Source organism: Schistocerca serialis, chromosome 1 (genome assembly GCF_023864345.2).
Source record: "Schistocerca serialis cubense isolate TAMUIC-IGC-003099 chromosome 1, iqSchSeri2.2, whole genome shotgun sequence".
NCBI classification, from domain to species: domain Eukaryota; kingdom Metazoa; phylum Arthropoda; class Insecta; order Orthoptera; family Acrididae; genus Schistocerca; species Schistocerca serialis.
Window position 1 is genome coordinate 191,517,260 of NC_064638.1, and position 17,957 is coordinate 191,535,216.

Genomic DNA, 17,957 nt, shown 5'->3' on the forward strand with positions numbered 1-17,957 from the left:
CTGTGATAAGTGTGACCTACGTGAATGACATCCTGCACCCCGTAGCCATGCCCTTTTGCACAACACCGTTCTGCACAACGCCGTTTTTCAGTAAGACAATGCGTGACCACATGTTGCTGCAACAACATGTGCCTTCTTGGTGTCACGGGACGTCAGGCTTTAGTCCTCGTCCGCCGGATCGCCAGACTTGATGCCAATCTAAAACATGCTGGATGTGGTGAAACGATGGGTGCAGCGTTGTGCGCAATGCGAACCATCACAGATGAACTTTGGAACCACGTGAATACAGCACCGATGGGTATATCATAGAACGCCATTCGCGCCTTATACGCGTCGATGCCATCACCCATGGAACCAGTACCGAGGCCCAGGGGGTACCATGTGGCTACTAGGCCAGCAAGGCACATGTTGAATCAAGGTGACTGAAATGCTAATCATTTCAGCAGAACATACTAATGTAATATAATTGCGTAGGCTTCCGCGGCCAGAGTCAGTCGACATAAAAGTCTTTTGGGTATCGTACCACGTCGTGATGTAAGAAACTACGGCTGCTGGAGAAAAAAAAAAAGAAAACCAACGTTTCGGCCACGGTGGCAGCTGCCTTCTTCTCGGTCTAATTGTGCATTCTAGCTATGCTTTTGGCAGATGATGCAGTTATCTACAATTTGAGAGAAACCGCATAAGTATTCAGTCAAATCTTGATAAGATTTATATATGGCGCAGAGATTGAAAACTTGCTGTAAATGTTTAGCAACGAAAAATTTTGCGCTTCACAAAACGAAACAACGTAGTTGGGTTGGGTTGTTTTTGAGGAGAAGATGAGAAAGCGAGGTCGTCGGTCTCATCGGATTGGGGAAGGAAGTCAGCCGTGCCCTTTGAAATGAACCATCGCGTCATTTACCTGCAGCGATTTAGGGAAATCACGGCAAACCTAAATCACAATGGTGGGACGTGGGATTGAACCGTCGTCTTCACGAATGCGAGTTCAGTGCGCTAACCACTGCACCATCTCGCTCGGTGAAACAACGTAGTTTCCTGACTATAATATCAATGAGTGACTGTTGGAATCTGCCAACTCTTACAAATATGTAGATGTAAAAATTTGTAGGGGTATGACATGGAAGGACCACATAGGTTTAGTCGGTGGCAAAGCAAGTGGTAGACATCGGTTTCTTGGTAGAATACTGGGAAAGTGCAGTCAGTCTACGAAAAAGATTGCTCACATGTAACTCGTGCGACCCGTCCTAGAATACTGCTCAAGTGTGTGAGAGCTGTACCAGACAGGGCCAACAGGAGATATTGAACGTATACAGAGACGGGCAGTACGAATGGTCACAGGCTCGTTTAATCCATGTTAACTGAAATGGTATCTCGAGAAACTCTATTAACGAAGTTTCGGGTACCAGCTTTAAGGCGCTGCAGTCATGGACTGTGCGGCTAGTCCCGGCGGAGGTTCGAGTCCTCCCTTCGGCATGGGTGTGTGTGTTTGTTCTTAGGATAATTTAGGTTAAGTAGTGTGTAAGCTTAGGGACTGATGACCTTAGCAGTTAAGTCCCATAAGATTTCACACTCCAGCTCTAATGAGGAGTATATTACAATCCCGTATGTACCACTCACACCGGGATCGTAAGGATAAGAGTAGGATAATCTCTCCAAGTACAGGGGCATTCAAACATCATTCGTACTAAGCTCCATACGTGAATCGTAATAACTGGTACAATGGTACGTACCCTCTGCCTTGCACCTCACGGTGGGTTTCAGAGTAAAGATGTAGACGCCGAAATAGAAGCACCCCTTTCAGCAAGTGCAAAATGTTTCCTCGTAGTTTACCTTCGTCGGTGGGGGACATCTTTTCTCCTGTTAAGCAGGTTGAGCTGGGCGTAAACCCCTTGTCAGTCCTTTTAAAAGTAGTCTCTGTCGTCCGCACAGTAGACGCTACTCTTCAGAGTGATAGGCCCTCCGCCCCGGCAGCCCTCATTACAGTCGGCCCGCAGCCAGCGGCTGCAGCCTCAGCAAAGAAGTGCGGACACATTCCGGGCACGTCGGACCCGCCGCAGCGCGTCGAATCTCCACCAGCGTGCTGCGTTTGCCCAGAAGCGGCCAGTTCCAGCCCTCTGCGGGCACCTGGGACCCCCTAAGCCGGTTAGCAATCACCCCGAGATGTGCTGTCGCTCAGTCGACGGTGCCCTGTCGACAGTCTGAGACCACAGACCAGTTCCAAAACTCTGGGGCAGCCGTCAGCCACATCTACTGCATCTCGCTGTATCAGTCGTCAGTGACTCGAAGTTACATCTATCATCAGTCAGAAAATATTCAGTGGAAGAAGGCCATAGATGTAGTTGAATCACAATGTAGACAAGTGTAATGTGCTGCGAATACATAGAAAGAAAGATCCCTTATCAATTATCTACAATACAGCAAGTCAGCAACTGGAAGCAGTTAATTCCATAAATGATGTGGGAGTACACATTAGGAGTGATTTAAAATGGAATGATCATATAAAGCTGATCGTCGGTAAAGCAGATGCCAGACTGAGATTCATTGGAAGAATCCTAAGGAAATGCAATCCGAAAACAAAGGAAGTAGGTTACAGTACGCTTGTTCGCCCACTGCTTGAATACTGCTCAGCAGTGTGGGATCCGTACCAGATAGGGTTGATAGAAGAGATAGAGAAGATCCAACGGAGAGCAGCGCGCTTCGTTACAGGATCATTTAGTAATCGCATAAGCGTTACGGAAATGATAAATACACTCCTGGAAATGGAAAAAAGAACACATTGACACCGGTGTGTCAGACCCACCATACTTGCTCCGGACACTGCGAGAGGGCTGTACAAGCAATGATCACACGCACGGCACAGCGGACACACCAGGAACCGCGGTGTTGGCCGTCGAATGGCGCTAGCTGCGCAGCATTTGTGCACCGCCGCCGTCAGTGTCAGCCAGTTTGCCGTGGCATACGGAGCTCCATCGCTGTCTTTAACACTGGTAGCATGCCGCGACAGCGTGGACGTGAACCGTATGTGCAGTTGACGGACTTTGAGCGAGGGCGTATAGTGGGCATGCGGGAGGCCGGGTGGACGTACCGCCGAATTGCTCAACACGTGGAGCGTGAGGTCTCCACAGTACATCGATGTTGTCTCCAGTGGTCGGCGGAAGGTGCACGTGCCCGTCGACCTGGGACCGGACCGCAGCGACGCACGGATGCACGCAAAGACCGCAGGATCCTACGCAGTGCCGTAGGGAACCGCCCCGCCACTTCCCAGCAAATTAGGGACACTGTTGCTCCTGGGGTATCGGCGAGGACCATTCGCAACCGTCTCCATGAAGCTGGGCTACGGTCCCGCACACCGTTAGGCCGTCTTCCGCTCACGCCCCAACATCGTGCAGCCCGCCTCCAGTGGTGTCGCGACAGGCGTGAATGGAGGGACGAATGGAGACGTGTCGTCTTCAGCGATGAGAGTCGCTTCTACCTTGGTGCCAATGATGGTCGTATGCGTGTTTGGCGCCGTGCAGGTGAGCGCCACAATCAGGACTGCATACGACCGAGGCACACAGGGCCAACACCCGGCATCATGGTGTGGGGAGCGATCTCCTACACTGGCCGTACACCACTGGTGATCGTCGAGGGGACACTGAATAGTGCACGGTACATCCAAACCGTCATCGAACCCATCGTTCTACCATTCCTAGATCGGCAAGGGAACTTGCTGTTCCAACAGGACAATGCACGTCCGCATGTATCCCGTGCCACCCAACGTGCTCTAGAAGGTGTAAGTCAACTACCCTGGCCAGCAAGATCTCCGGATCTGTCCCCCATTGAGCATGTTTGGGACTGGATGAAGCGTCGTCTCACGCGGTCTGCACGTCCAGCACGAACGCTGGTCCAACTGAGGCGCCAGGTGGAAATGGCATGACAAGCCGTTCCACAGGACTACATCCAGCATCTCTACGATCGTCTCCATGGGAGAATAGCAGCCTGCATTGCTGCGAAAGGTGAATATACACTGTACTAGTGCCGACATTGTACATGCTCTGTTGCCTGTGTCTATGTGCCTGTGGTTCGGTCAGTGTGATCATGTGATGTATCTGACCCCAGGAATGTGTCAATAAAGTTTCCCCTTCCTGGGACAATGAATTCACGGTGTTCTTATTTCAATTTCCAGGAGTGTAAATTCCAGTGGAAGACTCTGCAAGAGAGGCGCTCAGTAGCTCTGTACGGGCTTTTGTTGAAGTTTCGAGAACATACCTTCACCGAGGAGTCAAGCAGTATATTGCTCCTTCCCACGTATATATCACGAAGAGACCACGAGGATAAAATCAGAGTGATTAGAGTCCACACAGAGGCATACCGACAATCCTTCTTTCCACGGACAATACGAGACTGGCGTAGAAAGGAGAACCGATAGAGGTACTCAAGGTACCCTCCGCCACACACCGTCAGGTGGCATGCGGAGTGTGAATGTAGATGTACAACACGAGTAACCTACAAAAGGAGTAGGTAGGTGGCTGAAAGATAAAAATAAAAATCTAAAACAAAAAATTTCAGATTTGACATATACGAATACTCGCAGAAAGGACAAAAAGCTTTCGTAGAATTTAAAAACAGACACGTCACGAATCAGCATTAAGTGTGGAAAGGAATATCCAACTCATAGTGAATGTAGACCAGTACGTAAATAGTGTAAATGACAATGTAATTAGGTGATAAACTAATCTCTTTATGTAACACTGAACGAAGATGCATGCGTTAGTGAAGAGTGAATAACTCCAAGTGTAGGTGGCTGTGATAAAAAGAATGAATCGCTTATCTTTCTTTGTTATTAAAAATAGTAACCACATCGGTATAATATAAATATGTTGCAATAAGAAATACGCATACATCGAGAAATGCACTTTGTGGTACGAAATATTGTGAAACACTCAGTCCATGAAACTTGCGGAATACAGTAATCAAACCTGCCACAAACACGGGGACACGAGCTGTCAGTTTTGAATAAAGCACCTGCAGCATGTCCAGCGCAATGAAAACAAAACACATTTGTGATATAAATGAAATGTATCCGCTATTGCTAATATGGACAGTCATCAGCTGTTTAATGTAATAACGACAATGAAGATCTGTGCCGTAACGGTACTCGAACCCGGATTTCCCACTTATCGCGAGCTGTTGCCTTACCTTTAGGTTATCCGAGCACGAGTCATGGCCAAATCCAAACTTTCATATGTCTCCAACCATGTGTCTATAACTTGTACTCATATGTTCATTATGTATATTCCCGAACTGGGGGGACATTTTACTTGAAAGTCGCTTCTACGGTGTCGACGGATAAATACTATATTGCAGTGTTGTTCAGAAGTACGATGCAATGTACCTTCGGGCATGCAATTGAGAATGTTCGGAGCATTATTGGTGGAACTATCCAACAATATCGTGATTTTGACGATCCAGGGCGCCAATTGGGCAGAATTTGGCACTGTACCCCCCAGGAGGAAATCCAACAACACTATCAATCCATCCCAAGCCGTATAATTACCTGCATAAATGCCAAAGGTGGACCAACGCGTTATTGTCTTTCTCATTTTGTTAAGACCTTTTTCTTCAACTGACAACGAATTTTTTCTGGATCTGTACTCATTTATGTGTCTCTACATGTACATCTCATATACCAATTTCGGTCTCATTTGGATAATTCCTTCGTTGTGTGTCTTTTTCTTGTCTTAGTGTGTGTATTTTGAAATTACCAACTCATTTTAAAAAGAGGACTAATTTCTTGCTTGCAGAATACATTCAGATAGCATATTACGTTGTAAAATAGGGAAGTGCCGGTTATTAAAAAAGATTAATTTTTGTAACCTTCACATAAGAAATAAATTCTTGTCAGAATCTGACATCTACGAAATATTACAAGTATTTCGGCAGCTGACTGTTAGGTATTAGGTATTTATAAAACGTCTTGCTTTAAAATTACGTGATAGCTGGAGGTAAATGTGTGCTATCAGAATAAATTCTAATTTAAAAGGAAGATGTACACAACGCTCATTTGTTACTGCAGCTGCTAATCGAAGCGTAATTTCCATTTTCTGTGTACTTGGAGGAACATGTAAGGAACTTGGTTTAGTTCCGTTGGCACGGTGAAGCTAATACTGCAGTACCAGGCGTCACACACATTAAACTTCGTCACTCTTGAGCTCCTAGCTTTTAACTTCCTTACACCCTGTAAAAGCTGCCACAGTTGCATAAGACCTCTGCACACAGCTACCGCCCCTACTCAAGAGATTTGTCTCCCAAGTTTATGCTTGCAAGATAAGGAAAACCAACGAACAACATAGGAGAAGCGTAACACTGGATGAAGTGCGACATTAATAGTGCTGCACCGTTTCAGAGCTAGCTCCTGAACAAAACTAATCCATCAGTTACGGGCCTGCCGCTTTGTAGGTATAAAGCAATTAGCGTTGAACATGTTCTTTAATGACTACCTTCCGGCAAATGCTTTTCTCGAAAGGTGGCTTACAGTTTTCCAGGTAAGTCCCGGGAAAGTCTCTAGCAAAAATTGTTATTACTCTAGTTTCGAAATATTGAGGAAATAATATTTAATAGGAAAACATTATTGGTCCTCTGCTATATGTTGTAAACGTCATCACAAACAAACTTTCAGTTTCTTTGCGTTCAACAGGTAACAACTGAACATAGCAACCAGGAATTAAATAAAGTTCGGCAAATGTTAGAGTACAATAATCAGTTAAACTTTATCTTTTGGAGTATAGATGAATGTAACTATTTCTACATAAAATTTTATTCATCATGTGTGTTGTTAAACGTAACGATTCCTGCGTATCATCGAAATGTACTTTTCTTATCTGTTAACTCTATCCTACTTGCGCGTCTGTATCGGTAAACCTCCGTAATTCGAACGAAATTCTGTCGTTATTCTTTTTTAGTCATCGAGTCATCTGAATGGCATGATGTGACCCGTCATGAGCTCTCCTGTGACTATCTCATCTTAGAGTAGCACTTGCCTCCTAATTCCTCAATTATTTGATGGCTGCATTTCAATCTGTGCCTTCCTCTACACTTTTACAGCGTTCACCCTCTGCAGCCGGCTCTAGTAGCATGGCAATTATTTCCTGACGTCTCAACAGATGTCCTGCCATATTGTCCCTACCTCTTCTCAGTGTTTTCCATATATTCCTTTCCACGTCATTTCGGTGAAGGGCCTTCTCATTCCTTACCTTATCAGCACACCTAATTTTCAACACTTTTCTACAGCACCGCATCCCAGTTTCTTATATTCTCTTCTGTTACCGTTTCCCACAGACCATGTTTCAGTGACCATACAATGCCGTACTCCAAACGAACATTCTCAGAAATTTCTTCTTCAAATGAATGGCTATGTTGGACACTAGTAGACTTCTGTTGGCCAGGAATTCCATTTCTGCCAGCTTTAGTCTGTTTCTAATGTTCTCCTTCTACGTCTATCATGGGTTATTTTGCTACCTACGCAGCAGAATTCCTTCACTTTATCTACTTCGTGATCACCAATACTGACGATAAGTTTCTCGCTTTTCTCATTTCTGCTACTTCTCATTACTTTTGTATTTCTTAGACTAACGCTCAGTCCTTACTCTGCACTCATTAGACTGTCATACTCCATTAAGCAAACACTGTAATTTTTCTCTTTTACTCAGGATATCAGTGTCATCAGCTAGTCTTGTCGCTGATATCTTTTCGCACTGAATTTTAGTCACACTCTTGAACCATTCTTTATTTCCACGATAGTTTCTTCGATGAATAGGTTGAACAGTGGGGGCGAGAGGCTACACGCCAGTATTACACCCTTTTCAATCTGACCACTTCGTTTTTCATCTTCCACACTTCATGTTCGCACTTGGCTCCTGTACGCATTACTCGTCTTTCCCTATAGCTCAAACCTATTTTCCTCAGAATTTTGAACATCTTGCACCACTTCGCATTGTCAGATGCTTGAACGTGTGCACATTTTTCTTTAGTCTTGCTTTCACTACCAACTGCAATGTCTGACTAGCGTCTCTGGTGCCGTTACCTCTCCTAACGCCAAACTGATCGTCATTTAATATATCGTCAATTTGCTTTTCTATTCTTGTGTAAATCATTCTCGTCATAAAATTTTATTCATAAGCTGTTAAGCTGACTGTGCGATAATTCTGATATTGTCGGTTCTTGTAATCTTCGGAATACAGTGGTCAATCATTTTTCGAAAGTCAGATCGTATATCGCCACTCTCATACACTCTACACAACAACTAGATTGACCTTTTTTTTGTCACTCCCCCGATGACGAAATGTTATCCCCAATGACGAAATGTTATCCATTCTTACTACTTTATTCAATTTAAATCCTCCCAAGGCTCTTTGAAATTCTGATTCTAATATTTGATCCCCTAACTCTTCATTATGTAATCATTTTACTTCTTCCGTCATGTCATCAGACAAGTACTTCCCCTCATAGAGGCCTCCAGCATACTCTTTCCACCGACCTCTCTCACCTCTGCGTTTAGCACTGGAATGCCCTTTGCCCTTTTAATCTTGCCTCCTTTGCTTTGATCTTCACTGATGCTTGTTTTTACTTTTCTATAAGCCGAGAAAGTCCATTCGACAATATTTCTTTTGAGGTCTTCGCATTTTTCAAGTAGCCATTTTGCCTTGGCTTCCTCGCAGTTCCTCTTTATTTCATTCTTAAGTGACTCGTTTTCCTGAATTTCCCTGAACATTTTTGTGCCTCCTTCTTTCGTCGATCAACTGAAGTATTTCCTTTCTGATCCATGGTTTCTCCGTAATTGCCTTCTTTGTATCAATTTTATTCTTCTCAGCATTTGTGACAGCCTTTTCTAGAAACACCCATTCCTCATCAACTGAACTGTGTATGGAGCTATTCAAATAAACTCCCTGTTGAGCTATTATTTATCGCAGAATCTATAGCCTCAGAGAATTTTAAGCGCATCTCTTCATTCCTAATTACTTCCGTATCCCGTTTCTTTGGCACTGATTCTTCCTGACTATCCTCTTAAATTCCAGCCTGCCCTTCATAACTACTAAAGTTCGATCTGAGTCTATATGTCCTCCTGGGTAAGCCTTGAAATCCAGTATCTGATTTCGGAATCTCCGTCTGACCATTTCATTTTGTTATTGCGTACACTCCAACTTTCGTTGTCACTGTTATGCATTTTTACTGTTTGACAAGATGTTTGGTAGACATATTTCATCCTTTGCTTTGCTAATGATACAATAGTTTTTTGTTATGTTGCTTTTGTAATATAGAGCACTATCTCTGATGTTACACCTCAAATGTGAGGTTTTGCCTGTGTTATGTTCGTCTCGTTCTCCTATGGAACATTGCCTGTTTGACTTGAAATTTTGTGAGAAATGTTCAGTAATATATCAAGGACCGGTAATGATAGCTGTTTGGTTTCACTATGACAGCCTCACTATGAGAGCCTCGTTGCTGTATCAGCTTATAAAGAAAAAGAGATATTTTTAACTCGTCTGTTTTGTCTTGTAAGCATGCAAATGCAATTTTGCGCCCATATTTTTTGTTGCGTTTTGTTATTTTCGTGTGCACTGTATTTTTCGAAGTTTTTTGCACGTTATGTCAGCAAACATCTAGTGACGATGCTCTATGACCAAAACTGGTAGATGATCTATCGGTCGAATAAAACATCTGATAGCTAAAATGCGTTTTCCTAAGCACTTAAAGGCTAGAAAACAATAAATGTTCTCTCATAGGCGTTATTTAAATTCTTCGTATTATGGAACATATAATTTTATGTGTAATTTATGCTATGAATATCCACAAATTCAGAGTACATCAGTTGGTGTCGTCTTCCTCCCTAATAGCTAAGGAACGTTTAGCATCCGGATCTGCGGGCACACACTGACTTAAATGGACTGTTTAAATGGCTCAAATGGTTCTGAGCAATATGGGACTTAACAGCTGAGGTTATCAGTCCCCTACAACTTAGAACTACTTAAACCTATCTAACACACACATCTATTCCCGAGGCAGGATTCGAACCTGCGACCGTAGCGGTCGCGCGGTTCAAGACTGAAGCGCCTAGAACCACTCGGCGACCTCGGCCGGCTAAAACGGGCTGTGCCGAAAATCACATGTTATTATATGATATGCAGTAGAGAGTGAGTACTTCCATCATATAACCCATGTCAAATACATCAATTAAGATAAGCAAACACCTTCAAGCAATCTCTTAAGGTACGAACACTTTTGCAGCATCCATCGAGACTGACTGCCGACCCAGTTTCCGATACTATAGAGAAATTTGTACATCTACTGTGCATTCCAGACGAAGCAGACACACTATAAGAATTAAAATATTTGGTACCTCTGTACCGCATTCCAGACCAAGCGGATACGGTATACGCATTATAATATAGTGATCATCATTATAGGAAACCTGTTGGACAGGTCAGCACTGATACGTTGCTATTAATAACTGCCAGCCACAGCAACACAGGCAGCTGTGCTACACTATGGATCGGAAGATTCCGGATTTCGATCCTACGTTGTCCAGACGCAAGATTTGTTTCAGTACCTTCCTTCAGCAGTATTAATGTTTCTTTCTGTGTTGAGGCATACACTATAGTTATAATAAAAGTATGTTTAATACTGTCTCACATATTTTGTGCATACGCTTCTCATCAGCACAGCATACTTGTTTTGCTATACGGTCATTACACTCTAGATCGACCCAGGCGCTTTGTCCGAGGTACCGTACCGCCGCCAGAGATCGATCACCAGTAGAGTAACAGAAAAGGAGGGGGTCATTCTGCCTGTTTATGTGCAATAGTAACATTTACCTGCATTTAGTTCCCTGTAATAGTTATCCATCCTCTGCAGTTCGTTACAGCTTTCTGTCGTTCTTGTCTAATTTTAAACAGCCACATCATCATCCAATTTGCTCAGTAAACTGATACATACTACAAAACACCGATCTTTATGCTACGTTTTTCATTATTGTGAGTCCACATAGGAGTCACTGTTTGACTGGCAGTGTTCAGATCGCTCCTTACAGAAGGATACCCTCATGTATCCATGCTTGCGCTCCCTTATGTGATGTCACCCCTCTCCTATACTGCTGTGTAATCTTATTTGTCGATATGTTGCCATATAACACGCCATCCGATGGCACTGATAATATTCTAGTGGGTAGGATGTTTACAGTGGCTTATCGTGCCTAATGCTTTTGCAGATAACCCTCTGTAGAACTGGTTTACAAAACTCGTGTGATCCATTAAGTTACAGGCTCCTGCGAGTTACTGCTGTGGAGTTAATACTTTATAGCGGATGGGTTTAACTTATCAGTAAAAATTTGAAGGTAACGGATAGCACAATCTGTATAACTGCTACAGAAGGCACCTATGCAGGGCTTAATAGGGAGCAAGAGCTTTAATTATTCTTAGAATGCAATTTTCACTCTACAGCGGAGTGTGTGTTGTACGAAACTTCCTGGCAAATTAAAACTGTGTGCTGGACCGAGACTCGAACTCGAGACCTTTGCCTTTCGCGGGCAAGTGCTCTACCAACTGAGCTACCCAAGCACGACTCATGCCCCGTCCTCAAAGCTTTAATTTAGTTATTCTTATTTATTTGTTCTTATTTATTCCATTATTCTTATTTGTTGACCCAGGTATGCGACTGACGTAGGGACTAATGTGTTGGGGTTTGTCTGTCATCTGTAAGGGATATATTATCAATTCCTATTTTCAGTTTTGTGTGGAGGTTTGTATACTTTAGGTTTCACCTATTCTTTAAATTGTTAATGATAAAGGGAGGAAATAATCATTAGAAGATCTCTATTAATCGATATTTATTGACTACCTGTAGCATTTGAACAATTAGCCTTCTGAAACTTCCTGGCAGATTAAAACTGTGTGCCGGGCCGCGACTCGAACTAAAAGGATGTTTCATATCAGCGCACACTCCGCTGCAGAGTAAAAATTCATTCTTGAAATTAGCCATCTATTGGAACTAGTTACTGCCCATTCTTATGCAAGAGCAGGGGCTCTCACATTATACGTCATGAGAAATGGTCTCTCTAATAAACAGGATTTGCTTTCGCCGTGTGATTATGGAAAGGGAGACGGAAGCGCAGACCTGGCTTTAGTGGAATTTTATGCAGGCCCACAGTTATGCCTATACACATGCCTTCTAATGACATTAAATTTGATTACTATAGGTCACGCAAACAAGTTCAGCAAAAGACACTATAAGTGAACTCGGTCAAGGCGCAACAATATCTGCCTAACTACTTCGAACTTCATTAAAACGTGCACCAAAGAAGAGGTAGCAAATGGTCCACTTGACACTCAATGGCAAATTTTGTTTAATACTGTGTTCTGAAACAACGTTACTGACCTGGGGCGCAAGAACATTTATTATCGCGTTGCAGGAAAATTTTGCAAGTTTCTATCCCAACAGAACAAAATGTTAATAAAATCGCAACCTTCTGTGATACAATTGGTTACCCCGAATATTAGTTTACCCTGAATATTTGGTAGCATACCTCATTGTATTTAAATAAAGGCAGTTTTGGGGCCACAAGAAACACTGACTATCAAACAGCGGCAAAAATTACGCAAGTCTCCATTTCATCAACAGGCATTAAAATCGGGATTTTTCAGAGACACAGTGATTTTACCCGAGTATTTCATGTAAAACACTTCATTATAAGTGAATCAAATACTTATAAATGGCACAAGAGACATTTACTAATTATCATTTTAATACTACTTCACACACTTGGAGAAGTTAGGGTAGCCAAGAGAAATGTAAAAATTTTGCCACACAAGATTATTTCTGTCGTATATTCAACTCACTCACTACCGTATGATTATGTATATAATTATTTTCTCGTACCTTGTATCAACTGATCTGGCCCACCCTCCAATTAACGACTGTTTAAGTAGTTTCGCGCCAAAGTGAACACGCACCTATATTCCTTCAGTCAGTATATCTTATAAGATGGCTACCGGACAGTTAATCTCTATATAAGATTCATTTGTAGCATTTATATATATATATATATATATATATATATATATATATATACTGACACCTGTTCTCCAGCTGTTTTGCACTCCTGAGGAATTGCACACGACGACTGTCATGAGGAACATGGTTATTTCCGATCACGAAGATAGTCATAACATTATTAGTAGGAATCACGATACTTTTGATCAATGGAGAGTGTGGGAAATTCAACCAATCACGATTTTGAATTCCGCTACTGCTCCCCCATTTCGGCTGACCTGCTGACTTCTTGTATCTGGCAGGGCTGGTCAGTGGTAAGCGTTACCTTTGTTGATAGTGGAGGCCGCATGATCGATAGCGGATGGCTGGCAACAGGGTACGACTGTCTTCAGTTCACTTCCCGTGTCCACTCCAACACATTGTGTATGGTAGTTGCGGCACTTAAGGCGAGTGTTTGTTATAAAAAAGTCGTTGTACTTCAGCCATTCCTTCCATATGTTTCTGCTGCTACTACTACTACTACGACTACCACTGTCACTATTATTGCACGTGGTGGTACAGCATGACTGAATAAAAAACACACCAGTGTGATTTTGTAGTAATTTTCTGTACGCATTATAACGACATGTAAATATTTTTTCTTGTTTTTTTTTGTGCTAGTAAAATTTCTTTCGCAAAAAATATGAATTGATTGTACAAACACACTGATCAAGTAACTACAAAGAAATGATTCTTATTGATGAAACATAAATTGATAATGTTTAAAAAGGAGGAGGTCTAATTTATATCTTAGAATTAAAGTTTATTATTTATATATCATCGTTTTCACGTCTGTCGATACCGTTCCTCCCCCCGAGGTCGGTGTGTTTCAACGCATGTAACTGTGTTAGTGCCAATAACCATCCACTTTGTACAAGAAATCACTCTTGTTTTATTGTTTCATAATATTAGTCCCTCTCTCGTGTTATTGACAGATTACCACGTTCTGTCTGTGGAATCGATTCGTCAGTATTTGATGTGGTTTACGAAATATATCCAGCGGTATTGTTAGGTGACTCACCCTGTATAAACCGCTTGGGCGAAGTTTGCATAGCCGCCACTGCGGTGACTTCACCGAGGTAGTTACAAACTGTAATAATTATTTAGAACCTCCTCTTCATTTAGTTCAATGTAATTCCTAATGTCTAGTGCAAACTAAATTATTGGATCTGAAATAGCCTAATTAAATCGGTTGCGAAAGCACGAAGTTGACTTAACGCAGCTGTCTAGCAGTCGTTTGACTGTTGAAAATAGTTCCAACAATTCACCACTAGAAAACACTGCGCTGTATAGCAATAACTCAAGATATGAAGTAATACGAAGCTACTACAAATATCATGGAACACCTTATCACAGATAAGACTGTCCTTAAGGCTTGTAAGCTCACATTTATTACAATAAATGATATACCTGAAATGTTACCACGCTCATTATTACGTCAGATAGGTAATGCACGTATCAGTCAGCAAATATCAACTTTAAATTACATAACTTAAACATTTTTAACGGACGCGAATTCCTACCCAGCATCTATCGTCCTTGTTAACGAACTACGAAAGATGTAAAATATTGCTTCTTCACAAGTAATTTACCTGAAATGCCGTGAGGTAGAACTTCGTGTTGAACAGGGATTCGATCCTGGAACCTAATCGAATTGTTATCGAAACACAATCAGCACTGACATATCGGATTCTCTCGGCCGTAGCTAGATGTTTTAACTGAAAAGACGAGACGATACATTAATTTTTTCCTTCCCAGGACTCCAACCTAACACTGATCGCTGTTATATTCTAGAGAAAACGAACGTTAAATATGGATTTGTTACACCAGCAACGACATGTGAGCATGTCTGAACTAGAAATAATATAAAGAAGAGTTCAGTGCTGACTGGGAATCGAACCGCACACATATCGTTGTTGACTACACACAAAGAGACGCCAGCTACCGAATTTTTCTCCACCAGCAACTCTCAATGAGATCCATGAACTTACAGTGATTTCGCAATTAGCTCTGTGTCTCACTGGGCCTAAAAAACGTCAGATATCGTAATTGTTAACAACGAATGAAAATACATTAAGAATCAAAATTATTATCCACCTGCACATAGGTGTTCTCATGATAGAGCTTGATAATACATAATGAAAAGTTTAGTGCCAGGCCGGGATTCGAACCCATTCACGTGCAATATGTGGAGATGTTGAGGAATCAGTAGTTTTGAACAAACAACAAATTGTAGTCGAGCTGTAGTGTCACGAAGGGATCAAATTCCGCGTTAAGCGCGGTCTGAGTTGCATTCCCAGTTCAGAACCAATTTTATCGACAGACAGAAGGTCAAATAAAACATGGAATTAGTGTGCTGTGACCCCACATAGCGTTTATTTCGTCACTGAAATAAATAACTAGTATATGAAAGGTAATTGCTGATAGAGTTTCTACGTGTCGCGCCTCCTGACTTCATTACAGTTCAACCTATCGTATACCTGGTAGAGAAGGGATATCATGTTTAATGTGATTTTCAGACCACAGTGCCATTATAACTTCTTCACTTGGCGCAGCCAGAAGAGAATAGAATCTGTTTCCCCTTGTCAAAACTCATCAACAGAAGTTGGAATCGAACCCATACCATAAGTATATGAACCCACCAACAATACAACAGACCACCAAATCATCTTCTCTGTGACTCGTTTTTCTTCTGACACACAGGCCCCCTGTAGGTGTTTCAGCATGTTCAATACATTCATTTACTTGGTTGACCGAGTCGCCGTGAACTAGCTGCCTCCACTACCGGCCGGCCGGAGTGGCCGAGCGGTTAAAGGCGCTACAGTCTGGAACCACACGACCACTACGGTCGCAGGTTCGAATCCTGCCTCGGGCATGGATGTGTGTGATGTCCTTAGGTTAGTTAGGTTTAAGTAGTTCTAAGTTCTAGGGGACTTATGACCACAGCAGTTGAGTCCCATAGTGCTCAGAGCCATTGTTAACCTCCACTACCCAGTGCATACATTCGACTCTATTTTGTAACCACCGAAATAAAGTCACGTAACTGCCACATACACAGAACTGCCAACAGTGTAAGATGCAGAAATTTAAATTGGAAGTGTTCCTATCCATATGAGCTGCTCTATTGCGCTCTCTGTTTGTCGAAAACGTCGAGCAGTGAAAAAGAAAACCTGAAATCTAGATCCAACTATATGCATTATCTCCCAGCACTGTGGAATGCGGAAGTTCGGCAAGAACTGTTGTAGACATCTGGAGCTGCTGTACTTATATGTCAGCTAGTAGTGTAACGGTAAACGTCGCGAATTCGAGTACATTTATTATTACATTTTTTTTAAAATGCAGATCCGCTGTCTGCTGAAGTTATCAGTCTAAGGGTACTTTCAACATAATTCCCATCACTTCCGAACCCAAAATAGTTGCATGTGGTGAAAGGACTTACTTCTGAGACATTTTGTTCTTTTCAGGTTTAATAGACGGCCAGGCAGCAGATGCATCTCGAAACTTTTGTATTATGTATGGTTAGAGAGCATCGTGCCCAAATACGTCAGAAAAGTATTTTCTACATTAGCTGTCATGGGGTGGTGGCATTTTATTCTTCATCAACTTTGTTTGACATCTTTAACTCAGAGCAAGTTTTCTTCATTCGTGTAACCAGTAAACTGAATGTGCATTGTCAAACTGTTACAGATAACATCAGAGATTTCGTATATATCGTTGATGATTTACTTGTCTCTCATGTTCACTATTGTTTTATAAACACTAAAAGAAACCTTATGAAAACTGTGCACTGTTTATAAGAAATGAAATAAAACTACCCACGAAAACCTTACGATGTAAGTCTGTTTCAATAAAACTGAGTGTCTGTAGACAAGCGTGCCTCTATCGGCACGAATTAGTAAAATACTACTCACTTAGATTTCGATTGGGTCTGTGTTTCATTTGTATGCTGTGTCATACTCAAGTGGTATGCAAATGTGGCATTTCAGAAATAAAGCTATGTATTCCTAGAAAACCAAAATTTGCTTGTCAGCAGCGGAAAGGGGCGTTAGCTGTTGTGCAGTATTGTAAGTTTTCCACCATTGCACTATGAACCGAAAATACTTTCTTGCGATTTCCTTATCGATGTTTGATGTGACAGCCTGTAGCTCTTTCACAGAAGGGATAAAAACGTTACAGTCAGCAGGACTGGAATCGCAAACCATAACAGACGCTTTTTCACAGGTCAGAAGGTTACCACAGAGCTAGAAAAAAGGCACGTGTCCAGACATTATCTTACAAAGCCATATTGGCTAGAACTCGTAAATCGCTATTTAAAGGACGAGATTAATATCGTTTTCCACGTGATACGGCTTTCCTGGGATGAAAACCGCAAAGTTACAATCTTTTGCTACACCTCAAGCGATAATAACTCAGATTAATCAATGGAAATGACAGGAAAAAACATTTGAACTTTGAGGCTATCCTTAGGATAATTTAGGTTAAGTAGTGTGTAAGCTTAGGGACTAGTGTCCTTAGCAGTTAAGTCCCATAAGATTTCACATACATTTGAACATTGTGAGAGTGTGTGTGCGTGCGTGAGACAGAGAGAGAAAGAGAGAGAGAGAGAGAAATTGAGAGACAGAGAGAGAGAGAGAGATGAGAGAGAGAGAGAGATGAGAGAGAGAGAGAGAGAGATGAGTGAGAGAGAGAGAGAGAGATAAAAGTAAAAATGAATGAGAGAGAGAGAGTAAACATTTGTTGTAAAGAAATTGATTCATGGTATGTAAAGAAATATTTCATTAAAATGACACGTTCCACATCATTATGAAATGTCCTCTTCATGATCTATGGAACAAGTATTAATCTAATCTAATCTAATCATATCATTTTGCTGACTAGCCATGAAGAGGCATGAA